This window comes from Mauremys mutica, chromosome 12, assembly GCF_020497125.1.
Source record: "Mauremys mutica isolate MM-2020 ecotype Southern chromosome 12, ASM2049712v1, whole genome shotgun sequence".
Classification (NCBI taxonomy): Eukaryota; Metazoa; Chordata; order Testudines; family Geoemydidae; genus Mauremys; species Mauremys mutica.
Window position 1 is genome coordinate 83,301,718 of NC_059083.1, and position 14,701 is coordinate 83,316,418.

General features: G+C 50.1%; 3 long non-coding RNA genes across 3 annotated transcripts; all 3 read left to right on the top strand.

Moving 5' to 3' along the window:
• The first annotated feature begins 34 nt into the window (after positions 1–34).
• LOC123345922 lies at positions 35–2,161 on the top strand. The gene is made up of 3 exons (XR_006572880.1): positions 35–57; positions 384–495; positions 1,812–2,161. It is a non-coding gene; the product is annotated as an uncharacterized LOC123345922 (long non-coding RNA).
• A 232-nt stretch (positions 2,162–2,393) lies between these two features.
• LOC123345924 lies at positions 2,394–4,211 on the top strand. Its single transcript, XR_006572882.1, has 3 exons — positions 2,394–2,674; positions 2,973–3,840; positions 4,156–4,211. It is a non-coding gene; the product is annotated as an uncharacterized LOC123345924 (long non-coding RNA).
• A 4,052-nt stretch (positions 4,212–8,263) lies between these two features.
• On the top strand, positions 8,264–13,732 carry LOC123345921. Its single transcript, XR_006572879.1, has 5 exons — positions 8,264–8,302; positions 8,545–9,195; positions 9,489–10,429; positions 10,594–11,369; positions 12,397–13,732. It is a non-coding gene; the product is annotated as an uncharacterized LOC123345921 (long non-coding RNA).
• Positions 13,733–14,701: the final 969 nt, after the last annotated feature.

Genomic DNA, 14,701 nt, shown 5'->3' on the forward strand with positions numbered 1-14,701 from the left:
TAGCTGTTTCGCTTTGCAGTGGAGCCGAGGAGCACTCTTGTAATGTTGGAGGAGCAGGTGCGTGTTTTTGTGAAATGATATTTCTCTATCCAGTATCTGCATAGTGAGGTGCCTCGTGGAGAGCAGAGAGATGCTTCTCCTATCCATGGGATGGGTCCTGGGGAAGGTCCAGCTCTGCCTGTGGCTGGCAGTGGTCTGGGATTGTCCCTTTCCTGGAGGGCTGTAGCTCCTTAGGAGTGGTGAGTATTTTAGGCCTGGGTAAGGTGAAGAAGAATAAAGGAGGGAGCAGCAGCCAGTGACATGTGTCTTCGTGGTTCTTCCATGCACAAGTGGTGACCTAGCTTACAAGTGTGTTCTCTCTCTCTCTCTCTCTCTCTTTTCAGTCGTACTGAGATTGGTCAGATGAGAGATCGGCCAACCTGTGGCAGAGACCAAGGAAGGAACAGCCACCCGGAGCCCATCCCTAGGGATGGAAGCCGGACAATGATCTGCAGAGTAAGAGCAAATGGAAACTTGCTGAAGTTCAGTATTGAGGGAGGGCTGCAAATACTCTTGTCAGTGGAGAGAATTTGTGAGTATGGGGAGGGCCCCTGAGGAAAAGCCTCAGCATCTCACGGGGGCACGATAAGCTCGGGGGAATCCTTTGTGCCCTCTCAAGGAATTGTCAGGTGCTATGGAGTCTTCCCAAAGTGCGATAACTCTCTTTGTGGAGAGCCAGGAAGGTGACTACAGGTGCTGAGTTTGCCTCCTTCCTGTACGTGTATCTCTGCTCTCATATGTTGGCCAACATGTGCGCGCTCTCTTTTCTGTCTCTCTCCTTGTCTCCTTGCATAGAACATGGGCAATGGTGGATGCTCACAGTCTAGGGCTGGAGAGCCTGCATCCCACTGGGGCATTGGGAGGGGGAAGAGAAGCATGATGGGTACTAGATCCTCCATTGGTAGTGGTGGGGGTGACTGTGGGAGTTGACTCTGACTCTGTTCATCAAGTGGGGCTGATGTGTGGGAGAGGGAGGGCGGCATCTCACACACCAATAGAACTTTGGGCAGTGACGGCCCCTGTGACGGGTTGGATCACAGACACCACCCCCGGGAGCTGCCAACTGATGTGCCAAGTCTACCTCTGCCCCTGCTTTCCCTGCTAGCTCAGGACTCTAGCACCCTCTCTTGCTGAGCCGGATACTCCCATCTGCTCCAACATAGACCCAGGGTCTGAATTACTTGCCCCAAAGCTGCAGGTTTCCCTGAAAACAGCTCACAGAAGTGTGCTTGTCTTTAGCACTCAGATGCCCAACTCCCAATGGTGTGTACACACAAATAAATCCGTTTTACCCTGCATAAAGCTTATAGGGAGTAAACTCAAAAATAGTTCATCCTCTATAACACTGATAGAGAGAGAGATACACAGCTGATTGTCCCCCCTCCAGGTTAACTCTGGGTTAATTAATAAGTAAAAAGTGATTTTATCAATACGGAAAGTAGGATTTAAGTGGTTCCAAATAGTAACAGACAGAACAAAGTGAGTCACCAAGCGAATTAAAAAGCGCAAATCTATGTCTAATCAAACTGAACACAGATAATCTCACCCTCAGAGATGCTTCAGTAAGTTTTTTCCTCAGACTGGACCCCATCCAGGCTTGGGCACAATTCTTTCCCTGGTATAGCTCTTGTTCCAGCTCAGGTGGTAGCTAGGGGATTCTTCATGACTCCATGGAGCTATAAAGGTGTAATGGGAGATGGGAGAACAACCACCTACACAACACTGCAGATTCCGATGATAACTTCTGTTTTTCCCTCTTGTGTTGTGCTTAGTACCACGGAGAAAGAAGTGAAGGGTAAGAGCCCACCCCCGTTGTGAGATGGAAAGCACCAAGAGCCGGGAGACCACAAGTGTTGTCGATGCCAGCCTATGGCGATGCCGTCGATCTGGGAGTGGAGCAGCCGTCACCATCAGTGAGATAAGTGTCTCGTTTGGGGAGGACTCCGGTAACGGCCCACCTGCCTCCAGGCTGAGACTTGTCATTAGCTGGGGCTCGGTTTGTAGGAAAAGATTCCTGACCTGCTGTGGTTACGAGGGAGACAAGGTCCCCATTTTCAGGGGCTGGTCTTTTCTCTATCCACAAACAGTGTGTCCTACGCAGCAGAAGGTTGGATCGAGGAGGATGACTCCAGCTGTTGAGTTTCTTGACTCCATCCCACATTTTTCTCTCTCTCTCCTCTAATGTGTTGGCCAACACACACTGTCTCTCTCTCTCTTTTTCTCTGTCCTTGCCTCTCCTTGTGTTGTCTCCCTTCGTAGGACACGGGCAGGTGTGTTAGGTGTGCATCCCCACAGGCTAGGTCTTGTGAGCTATGAACAAGTAGGGGACTGAAAAGATGCAGGGCAGTGGGCACTAGAGTGGAGCGGTGACTGTGGGTGTTGACTGAGTCTCTGCTCTAGTGGGGCTGATGTGGATGGGATGGGAGAGGGAGGCAGGGATGAGGGCAAGATTTCACACATCAATTGTATTTTGTGTAGCGATGGCTCTTGCTTGGCTTATTTGCTGCACTTGCAGAGAAATCATCGGGGAGCAGCAGCAGGAGGAGAAACTAGCAGACGCGGACCTGGGCAGCCTGGACATCCTTCTAAGCACAGATTAACAGTTCTCAGCTTTCTGTCTTCCACATAACTGGCTGTGAGTAAGCGGTCGGTGCTTCGAATTCCTCATCTGTTCTCGCTCCAGTTTTGTTCCTGGTCGGGTACATGGCTCTGTGGGGTTAAGAGGAGGGAAAGGCACAAGTCTCCTGTGCAGAGTGGCTATTTTGAGTGTACGTGCAACAGGCTGATTTCTAGTTGTGGTCCTGAAGGCGTAACGGAAGAAGGGTTATGGGTGGAGGTCTGGGGTGCGGTAAATGGGAGAAGAACTTATGTGATGTTGCCAACTGAGATGCTAACTCGTTTGTTTCTCCTCCACCCCCTTGTGCTGGGTTCAGGACCAAGAGAAAAGAAGTGGAGGGTCAGCGTCGGCTCACCTCACAATACGGAAAGCGAGTGAGAGCGACGAGATCGCAAGCGTTTTGGATGCCAGGCAAGAGCCGTCCAGCTGGGAGCGGAGCAGCCGCAACTGTCAATGAGATAAGTATCTGTTTTGGTGATTGCTCCGCTCACTGCCCACCTGAATCCAGATACAAATGCCCCATTAGCTGGGACTGGGTTTGTAACAAAATATTCCTGACTAGGTGTGGTTCTGAAGGAGACAAGGTCCCAATTTTCAGGGGCTGCTCATTTCTTTGTTCACAAGCGCTGTGTCCTCTGCAGAAAAAGTTGGATCCAGGAGGTTGATTCCAGGTGGCGAGTTGCTTGCCTTCCTCCTGTGTTTTTTCTCTCTCTCTCTCTCTCTCTCTTCTCCAGTACGTTGGCCAACACACACCCTTTCTCTTTCTGTCCTTGCTTTTCCTTGTGCTGTCTCCCTTCGTACGACACGAGCACGTGTGCTCGGTGTGCATCCCCACAGGGTAGGTCTCGGGAGCCATGATGAAGTAGGAGGGGAGGAAAGTTGTGCAAGGTAGCGGGCGCGGGAGTGGAGGGGTGACTGTTAGTGTTAACTTGGTCTCTGTTCATCAAGTGGGGTAGATGTAGATGGGCTGGAAGAGGGAGGCAGGGATGAGGGCAAGATTTCAAGCATCAATAGAGATGTGCGTAGTGATGGCTCATGCTTGGCTTTTGCAGATCCATTTCCAGAGGAATTTCCCAGGAGCCGTAGCCAGAGGAGAGGTTGGCAGATGTGGACCTGAGGAAACTGAACATCCTTCTGAGCAGACACTAACAGTCCTCGGCTTTCTGCTTCCCACATAACTGGCTGTGAGTTAGCTGTCGGTGCTTTGAATTCCTCATCTGTTCTTGCTGTACTTTTCTTCACATGCCGTGTGCTTCGTCGTTGGGCATGAGGCTCTTTGGCATTAAGGTGGGGGAAGGGCCAAGAGTCTCCTGAGCAAAGTGACTATTTTGGGTGCAGTTACAATGGGTCCCTTCTAGTTGCAAGTGTAAAGTAGTGATGGGAGATGGGTTGAGGGCAGAACCGTGGGATACAGGAGCTGTAAAATGAAGAGACTACGTGACATTGCAGACGGAGATGCTGTTTTCTTTTTTTGCTTTTCTCCCCTCTGCTGGGTTTAGTACCAAGGAAAAAGAAGTCACACGTCGGAGTCTACTGCCCTCATGCGATGGACAGTGAGTGAGAGCAGCGAGCCTGTGAGCATTGTTCATGCCAGGCAAGAGCCGTCCATCTGGGAGCCGAGCAGAGGCCACTGTCACTGAGATAAGTGTCTGGTTTGGTGATTGCTCTGCTCACAGCTCAGCTCCTGGTAGGGACACCCCATTAGCAAGGTCTGGGTTTGTAAGAAAAGGTTCCTAACTAGTGGTTATGAAGGAGACAAGGTCCCCATTTTCAGGGACTGGTCATTTCTCTGGCCAGGAGGGGTGTGTCCTCTGCAGCAGAAGGTTGGATCCAGGGGGAAGACTCCAGCTCTTGAGTTTCTTGACTCCCTCCCATGTTTTATTTCTCTGTCTCTGTCTCTCCTCTAATGTGTTGGCCAACACACACTCTGTCTGTCAGTCTCTCACTCTGTCTCTGTCCTTGCTTCTTCTTGTGCTGTCTCCCTTCATAGGACACGGATAGGAGTGCTAGGTGTGCATCCCCACAGGCTAGATCTCGGGAGCTATGAACAAATAGGAGGAGATGAAAATCATGCAGGGTATTGGGTGCTAGAGTGGAGCGGTGTCTGTGGATGTTGACTCAGTCTCTGTTCATCGAGTCGAGCGGATGTAGATGGGATGGGAGAGGGAAGCAGGGATGAGGGCAAGATTAAATGCACCAGTAGTGCTGTGTGTAGTGATGGTACTTACTTGACTTTATTAGTTTGCAGAGGAATCATCCAGGAGCCCTCACCAAACGAGAATATGCAGAAGTGGATGTGAGCAGCCTGGGCATCCTTCTGAGGAGACCTCAACAGTCCTCGGGTTTCTGCCTTCTGCCTAACTGGCTGTGAGTAAGCAGTGAGTGCTTGGAATTTTTGTACTCACTGTAATTTTCTTCATAGGCCATTTCCTTCCTTGTTTGGTATGGGGCACTGTGGGATTAAGGCTGGGGAAGAGACCAGAGTCATACTTGCCAACTTTCACTGGGTAGATAAGAACCCTGAATTCACAATATTCCAAAAATCAAGCTAATCCTATTTCCAATAAGGCCAAAACAAGCCAATTCCTAAGAACCCCAGCACTCAATGACTAGATCTCTCCTGGCGTGCAGTCTGGGAATGTGGTGGGTCCGCTGTGCACCCCTGACTCTCTCTCCCCCCTTTGCCCCTGCTTGCCGGAAGCAGCAAGCTACAACGAGCAATAAGTTACAGGCCAAAACCAAGCCCGATTTGTATGTTTTATTTTCCCCCTTGAGATTTGGTGTGTGTGTGACCAGAGTCTGCTGTGCAAAGTGACTATTTCGGGTGTCGTTGCAAGGGGTGCTTTCTACTTGCAGTCCTACCGGTGTAATGGGAATAGGGTTGAGGGCGGAGCTCCACTGTGTGTGGGAGGGGAAAATAAGAGCCTACCCAAAGTTGCTGACTGAAAGCGTAACTGATTTGTTTTTCCCCCTTGTGCTGGGTTTAGTAGCAAGAGAAAAGAAGTCACAGGCCAGAGTCTACTGCCCTCGTGCAATGGAAAGAGAGCAAGAGCGATGAGTCTGCAAGCGTTGTTGATGCGACACAGAAGGCGTCCATCTGGGAGCGGAACCGCCACCACTCTCAATGAGATAAGTGTCTTCTTTGGTGATCGCTCTGCTCAAAGCCCATCTTGCTCCTGGTAGGGACGCCCTGTTAGCTGGGGCTGGGTTTGTAAGAAAAGGTTCCTGACTAGTTGTGGTTACAAAGGAGACGATGTCCCCATTTTCAGGGGCTGCTCATGTCTCTGGCCAGGACCAGTGTGTCCTCTGCAGCATATTAGATCCAGGGGGATGACTCCAGCTGGTGAGTTTCTTGACTCCCTCCCATGTTTTTCTTTCTCTCTCTCTCTCTCCTCTAATGTGTTGGCCAACACACACTCTGTCTCTCACTCTCTCTCTGTCCTTGCCTCTTTTTGTGCTGTCTTCCTTCATAGGACACGGGCAGGTGTGTTAGGTGTGCATCCCCACAGGCTAGGTCTTGTGAGCTATGAACAAGTAGGGGACCGAAATGATGCAGGGCAGTGGGCGCTAGAGTGAAGCGGTGACTGTAGGTGTTGACTGAGTGTGCTCTAGTGGGGCTGATGTGGGAGGCAGGGATGAGGGCAAGATTTCACGCACCAATTGAATTTTTTGTAGTGAGGGCTCTTGGTTGGCGTATTTGCTGCATTTGTAGAGGAATTGTCCTGGAGCAGCAGCCAGAGGAGAAATTGGCAGACGTGGGCCTGTGAGGAGCCTGGACATTCTTCTAAGGAGACATGAACAGTCCTCAGCTTTCTGCCTCGTGCATAACTGGCTGTGGGTAAGTGGTCAGTGCTTGGAATTCCTCATCTGTACTTGCTGTGATTTTCTTCAGACTTTGTTTGCTTCCTTGTTGGGTGTGGGGCTCTTTGGGATTAAGGCTGGGGAAGGGACCAGAGTCACAATTGCTAACTTTCACTGGGGAAATAAGCACCCCGACTTTGACAATAAGCCAAAAATCAAGATAAACCCATTTGAAAACAAGGCCAAAACAAGCCAATCCCTAAGAACCCCAACACTCAATGACTAGATCTCCCCTGGCGTGCAGTCTGGGACTGTGGTGGGCCCGCTGAGCACCTCAACTAGCCGTCCCCTTTGCTCCTCCTTGTCCGTGCTTGCTGGAAGCAAAAAGCTACAAGAAGTAATAAGCTACAAGCCAAAAAGAAGCACAATTTCTACTACTTGCTTTTCCACTACTTGCATCCGAAGAAGTGGGTATTCACCCACGAAAGCTCATGCTGCAAAAACATCGGTTAGTCTATAAGGTGCCACAGGATTCTTTGCTGCTTCTACAGAACCAGACTAACACGGCTACCCCTCTGATACTTGACAATTTCTACGTGTTTTCCCCACAGGTTTGGTGTGTCTGACCAGAGTCATCTGTGCAGAGTGACTATTTCAGGTGTCGTCGCAAGGGGTGCTTTCTACTTGTAGTCATAAAGGCGTGATGGGAGGAGGGTTCAGGGCAGAGCCCCACCATGTGGGAGAGGCAAAAAGAAGCGGCTACCCAACATTGCCAATTGAGATGGTGACTGACTTGTTTTTCCGCTGGATTTAGTACCAAGGGAAAAGAAGTGACAAGTCAGAGTCTACTGCCCTCATGCGATGGAAAGCGAGTGAGAGGGATGGGACTGCGAGAATTATTGATGCCTTGAAAAAGCCGTCCAACGGGGAATGGAACAGTCATCACTGTCAATGAGATAAGTGTCTGTCTTGGTGATTGCTCTGCTCACGGCCCACCTTGGTCCTGAAAGGGATGCCCCGTTCGCTGAGGCTGTGTTTGTAAGAAAAGGTTCCTGACTAGCTGTGGTTTTGAGAGAGAGAATATCCCCATTTTTAGGGGCTGCTCAGTTTTCTGGCCAGGAGCAGTGTGTCCTACGCAGCAGAAGGTTGCATCTAGGAGAATGAGTCCAGGTGGTGAATTGCTTGCCTTTCTCTCGTGTTTCTCTCTTCTCTAGTGTGTTGGCCAACACGCTTTCTCAATCTGTCCTTGCCTTTCCTTGTGCTGTCTCCCTTCTTAGGATATTGGCAGGCGAGCTAGGTGTGCACCCCCACAGGTTGTGTCTTGGGAGCCATAAAGAAGTAGGAGGGGACAAAAATCATGCAGGGCAGTCGGTGCGAGACTGGAGCGGTGACTGTTGGTGTTGTGGGGCTAAGACAGATCGAAAGTGACGCAGGGAAGAGGGCCTTAATTGGGCTCTATGTAGTGCAGGAGTTCTCAAACTGGGGTTTAGGTCCCGTCAGGGGGCCGCAAGGTTATTTGAGGGGTTGTGAAATGTCATCCTCCATACTAAACATCACTTTGCTTCCAGCATTTATAATGGTGTTGAATATACAAAAAGTGTTTTTAATTTATAAGGGGAGGGTCACACTCAGAAGCTTTCTATGTAAAAGGGATCATCAGTACAAAAGGTTGAGAACCACTGGTGTAGTGATAGTTCTTGCTTGCCTTTATTAGTTTGCAGAGGAATTGTCCAGGAGTCTCAGCTGGAGAAGAAGCTGGCAGAAGTGGACCTGAACTGCCTGGACATCCGTCTAAGGAGACATGAACAGTCCTCAGCTTTCTGCATTCTGGATAACTGGCTATGAGTAAGAAGTCAGTGTTTTCAATTCCTTATCTGTACTCACTCTTGTTTCCTTCATAGGCCATGTGCTTCCTCGTTGGGTACGAGGCTCTTTGGGATTAAGGCTGGGGAAGGGACAAGAGTCTCCTGGGAGATGTGTTGAGGGCGGAGCTGTGGGATACGGGAGATGTGAAATGAAGAGACTAGGTGATATTGCAGACGGAGATGGTAATTTTATTTTTTTTTCTTCCTTGGTACTAAACCCAGCAGTCACACATCAGAGTCTACTGTCCTCATGCGATGGAAAGTGAGTGAGAGCAGCGAGCCTGTGAGCATTGTTCATGCCAGGCAACAGCCGTCAATGTGGGGATCGAGCAGACGCCACTGTCAGTGAGATAAGTGTCTGTTTTGCTGAGGGTTCTGCTCACGACCCATATCAGTTTCTTGCCTTTCTCTGTTTCTTTCTCTCTCTCTCTCTCTCACTCTCTTCTCTAGTGTGTTGGCCAACAATCTGTCTCTGTCCTTGCCTCTCCTTGTGCTGTCTCCCTTCATAGGACACGGGCAGGAGTGCTAGGTGTGCATCCCCACAGGCTAGGTCTCAGGAGCTATGAACAAATAGGAGGAGATGAAAATCATTCAGGATATTGGGTGCTAGAGTGGAGCGGTGTCTGTGGATGTTGACTCAGTCTCTGTTCATCGAGTCGAGCGGATGTAGATGGGATGGGAGAGGGAAGCAGGGATGAGGGCATTCATAGAGCTCTGTGTAGTGACAGTTCTTGCTTGGCTTTATTAGTTTGCAGAGCAATCGTCCAGGAGCCCCAGCCGGATGAGAATGTCAGAAGTGGACCTCAGCAGCGTGGACATCCTTCTAAGGAAATAAGAATAGTCCTCAGGTTTCTGCCTTCTGCATAACTGGCTGTGAGTAAGGGCTCAGTGCTTTGAACTCAGTCATCTGTACTCACTGTAGTATTCTTCATTGACCGTGTGGTTTCTTGTTGGGTACAGGGCTCTGGGATTAAGGGTGAGGGGCCAGAGTCTGCTGTGCAGAGTGACTCTGTGGGGTGTTGTTGTTAGAGGTGCTTTGTACTTTTAGTCCTAAAGGTGTAATGGGTAGAGGGCGGAACCCCGCCGTGCGTGAGAGGGGAAAAGAAGAGCCTACGAGACATTTCTGACTGAGACGGTAGCTTACTTGTTTTATCCCCTGGTTTTAGTACTAAGGAAAAAGACGTCACATGTCAAAGTCTACTGCCCTTATGAGTGAGAGTGACGAGACTGCGAGCGTTGTTGGTGCCAGGCAGGAGCCGTCCATCTGGGAGCAGAACAGCTGCTACTATCACTGAGATAAGTATCTGTTTTGCTGAGGGTTCTGCTCACGGCCCACCTGGCTACAGGTAGAGACACCCCGTTAGGTGGAGTGGGTTTGTAAGAAAAGGTTCCTGACTAGCTGTGGTTTTGAGGGAGACACGGTCCCCATTTTCAGGGGCTGATTTCTCTGGCCAGGATCGGTGTGTCCTCGGCAGGAGAAGGTTAGATCCATGAGGGATGACTCCAGGTGGTGAGTTGCTTGCCTTCCTCCTCTGTTTCTCTCTCTTTCTTCTCTAGTCTACTCTACTGTGTTGGCCAACACACACTCTCTCGGCTGTCTCCGTTCATAGGGCAAGGACAGGAGTGCTATGTGTGCATCCCCTCAGGCTAGGTCTCGGGAGCTACGAACAAGTAGGAGGGGACAAAAATCATGCATCGTAGTGGGCGCTAGAGTGGAGGGGTGACTGTGGATGTTGACTGTCTCTCTTCAAGTGGGCCTGATGTAGATAGGCAGGGATGAGGGCAAGATTACCTGCACCAATTGAATTTTGTGTAGTGATGGCTCTTGCTTGGCTCATTTCCTGCGCTTGCAGAGGAATTGTCCAGGAGCAGCAGCTGAAGGAGAAAATGGCAGACGCGGACCTGAGGAGCCTGGACATCCTTCTAAGCAGACATGAAAGGTCCTCAGATTTCTGCCTCCCACACAACTGGCTGTGAGTAAGCGGTCAGTGCTTGGAATCCCTCATCTGTACTGGCTCCGGTTTTGTTCAGAGGCTCTGAATTTCCTCATTGGACACGGTGCTCTGTGGGATTCAGACGAGGCAAAGGCACAAGTCTCCTGTGCAGAGTGAGTATTTTGGATGTAGGTGCAGTGGGCTGCTTTTTAGTTGTAGTGCTAAAGCTGTAATGGGAGGAGGGTTGAGGGCGGAGCCCTGAGGTGTGGTAGATGGGAGAAGAAGAACCTATGCACGTTGCAGACTGAGATGCTAACTGATTTGTTTTTCCCCCTAGTGCTGGGTTTATTACCAAGTGGAGAGTCAGAGTCCACTCCGCACATGCCATGGAAAGGGAGCGAGAGCTGGGAGATTCTAAGCATTGTTGATGCCAGGGAAGAGCCATCCAGCTGGGAGTGGAGCAAGGACCACTGTCAGTGAGATAAGTGTCTTGTTAGGTGAAGGCTCTGCTGTGGTTACGAGGGAGACAAGGTCCCTATTTTCAGGGGCTGCTCAGTCCTCTGGCCAGTACCGGTGTGTCCTCTGCAGCGGAAGGTTGGATCCAGGAGGATGACTCCAGGTGACAAGTTGCTTGCCTTCCTCCCGTGTTTCTCATTTTCTCGCTCTGTCTCTTTAGTGTGTTGGCCAATGCTCTCTCTTAATCTGTCCTTTCCTTGTGCCATCTCCCTTCTTAGGACACAGGCAGGCCTGCGAGATGTGCATCTGCACAGGTTAGGTCTTGAAAGCCCTGAAGTAGTAGGAGGGGACGAAAACCATGAGGGGTAGTGGGTGCGAGAGTGGAGCAGTGACTGTCAGTGTTGAATCGGTCTCTGTTCAAGTGGGGCTGATGTAGATGGGTGGAAGAGGGAGGCAGGATTGAGGGCAACATTTCAAGCACCATTAGAACTGTGTGTAGAGATGGCGCATGCTTGGCTTTTGCAGCTGCATTTCCAGAGGAATTGTCCAGGAGCTCGAGCCGGAGGAGAAACTGGCAGAGGTGGATCTGAGCAGCTTGGACACGGTTCTAACCAGACAGGAACAGTCCTCAGCTTTCTGCCTTCTGAACAACTGCCTGTGAGTAAGCGGTCAGTGCTTTCAATTCCTTATCTGTACTCGCTGTAGTTTACTTCACAGGCCTTGTGCTTCCTCGCTGGGTACAGGACACTGTGGTATTAAGGCTGGGGAAGGGACAAGAGTCTCCTGAGCAAAGTGACTATTTTGGGTGCAGTTACAATGGATCCCTTCTAGTTGCAGATGTATAGTAGTAATAAAAGATGGTTTGATGGCGGAGCCGTGGAATATGGGAGATGAAGAAACTACGTGACATTGCCGATGGAGATGCTAATTTGTTTGTTTTTCTCTCCTCTGCTGGGTTTAGTACCAAGGAAAAATAAGTCACATGTCAGAGTCTACTGCCCTCATGCAATGGAAAGTGAGGGAGAGCAGCGAGCCTGTGAGCATTGTTCATGCCAGGCAAGAGCCGTTCATTTGGGAGCCAAGCAGATGCCACTGTCAGTGAGATAAGTGTCTGTTTTGCTGAGGGTTCTGTTAACAGCCCATCTGACTCCAGGTATAGACGCCCTGTTAGCTGGGGCTGGTTTGTCAGAAGAGTTTCCTGACTAGCTGGGGATACAAGGGAGACAAGGTCCCCATTTTCAGGGGCTTGTCATTGCTCTGTTCACAAGCAGTGTGTCCTCCGCAGGAGAAGGTTGGATCCAGGAGGATGACTCCAGATGGTGAGTTACTTGCCTTTCTCCTGTGTTTCTCTCTCTCTCTCTCTCTCTCTCCTCTAGTGTGTTGGCCAACACTCTCTTTCTCTCTGTCTCTGTCCTTGCCTCTCCTTGTGCCGTCTCCCTTCATAGAACAGGGGCAGGAGTGCTAGGTGTGCATCCCCACAGGCTTGGTCTCGGGAGATATGAAGAAGTAGGAGGGGATGAAAATCATGCAGGATAGTGGGCGCTAGAGTGAGGCAGTGTCTGTGGATGTTGACTCAGTCTCTGTTCGTTGAGTCCGGTGGATATAGATGGAATGGGAGAGGGAGGCAGGGATGAGAACATTCATAGAGCTCTGTGTAATGATGGTCCTTGCTTGGCTTTATTAGTTTGCAGAGGAATCGTCCAGGAGCCCTTGCCGGAGGAGAATATTCAGCAGTGGATCTGAGAAGCCTGGACATCCTTCTAAGGAGACATGAATAGTCCTCGGGTTTCTGCATAACTGGCTGTTCCTCATCTGTACTTGCTGTAGTTTTCTTCGCAGGCTGTGTGCTTCCTCCTTGGGTACGGGGCTCTGTGGCTTGGGAGGGCCCAGAATCTGCTCTGCGGAGTGACTGTTGGGTGCCATTAAGAGGGCCAATGCAGAGAGGAGAAAAGGGGCCTGAACCCTGATTACAGGGCGGTCACCCTTTCTTTAGTAAAATACTCCTCCTTTAAACTCGGTGCGGGGGGAAGTCCCCAATGTGAAAAGATCTGGAAATGAACAGGTAAGGGAGGGATCCTGCTGAGTGTCTCCTTTCCGATCAATCCTCCATCTCTCAGCAACACCCTTCCGGACTTACCTTCCTACCTCACCAAGAAAATAACTTGGTGCTCCCTAACCTTTTCCAGAAAAGACCCCTCTTCCTTGTGACGCAGTCCTGTTAGTAGAGTTAGGTGCACCCACGTGCTGGCTCTGAGTACCACCGCATGTGCTTACAACACCTGAACATCAAAACATTTCAGAAAGGACCGCCACATCAATCCCTTCGGACGTAGCCCTAGGAATCTCCTCTGTCTATCTCCAAAGAGACACAAGGCCTGGAATTTGAACACAGCTGATGGAGCTGTCCGAATCTCTACACTTGAGCACTCATCAGTGCGACGGTGTCTTTCTTGTGCACAAGAAAACAAAGGGTTAAAGTTGTGATTGGTTGAACGGTGTAAATTGGACAGGACAAAAGGACTTGAGGAAGGATGAGGTGGAAGTGAGGGTCTGAAAGGAGCCCCCCACCTCACCTGTTCATTTCCAGATGGAGTGACATTTGCATGGTTGGGCCATTTCTTGGCTTTTTTGAGAAAAGGGGCGCATTTTCCCACGGCTTCCACCATCCCCTTACAGCTGCCCCTTCGCCACACTATGTTGCATCTGACCTGGATAGGTCGCAAGTAAGATTTCATTTCAAATCTCAAAAAAGTCCAGTAGAAATAATTGTGGGGGAATTTCCTGTCACTAAGAGAAACGGAAGCTCAAGCCTTCTCAAGGGGTGGGGTGTCGCTCAGCCACAGGCACAAAAAGGCTCCCCTAGTTTAAGCGTGCGAGGGATAAGACGTTACAGCCTGGTTACAGGGCAGTCATTTTGCCGGGCGTGTCAAAGTGACCTGTGGTTTAATTTGCTTGGCAAAGGAGACCCAAACCTTCCTTACAGGGTGGTCCTTAAGCCAGGGGCGTTTGAATGGGGCAGAGAGAAAAGCACTGTAAAGGAGAGACCTCCCTTCCCTCAGGAGAGCATGGTCTCATTGCCCAGCAAGTGCCAGCGGCCCAAGAGGAGCTAGAAAGGGGAGACCTGCACCCTTCTCACAGGGATTGGTCAGTGGCAAAGAGCGTTTTAAAGGCTAGGTCCTAAGGAGCTCAAAGCCACAGAGACCTTGTGGTGATCTGCGTGTAATGTAATATCTCATTGTAAGGTGACGAGGCCAGCAAGAGTTAATTAACTCACAAACTGACCTTGACCCATGGCCAAACTTTAAAGACTGGTTAGGAAGATCTGTAAAGGAATAGAGGTTTGAAATGCAGCCTGCATTGTTAGAGATAGAAGGGTAAATGTTAGCTCGGGTCTTGTCTATTGCTATAGCTGTGATTCAAAGATCAAAAAAGCAATATTAACATTTCGGAAGACACTGGAGTGAGATAGCGTTATTGTCTATATCGGGGACGGCAACCTTTCACAAGTGGTGTGCTGAGTCTTCATTTAGTCACTCTAAAATTTATTACTGGCACGCGAAACCTTAATGTTTTTCAGAAGGTCTCTTTAGTTTCTATGTCTATATATTATATAACTAGTGTTGTATTGTAAAATAAACAAGGTTTTCAAAATGTTTAAGTAATTTTAAATGAAGCTAAATTAAAATGTTGATCTTACACCGCTGGCCTGCTCAATCTGCTGCTGGTCTGGGGTTCTGTTCCATTAGGCTGCCAGCAGGCTGTGCGGGGCCCTGCCCACATACAGCGGGTAGCTACCTTCTCCCTGGTTCTGGCCCATTCTCTTGCTCTCTCTGCACTGACCTGTGGGTGGGAGTGGACCGAGCACAAGGCTGGGGCTGAAGGGTCTGGCCCAGGAGCTAGAATGAGGGAGGGGGCTCAGGGTTGGGGCAGGCGGTCTGGGTGTGGGGGCACTTAGCTGGGCAGCTCCCATTTGGTGTGAGGGATGCAGG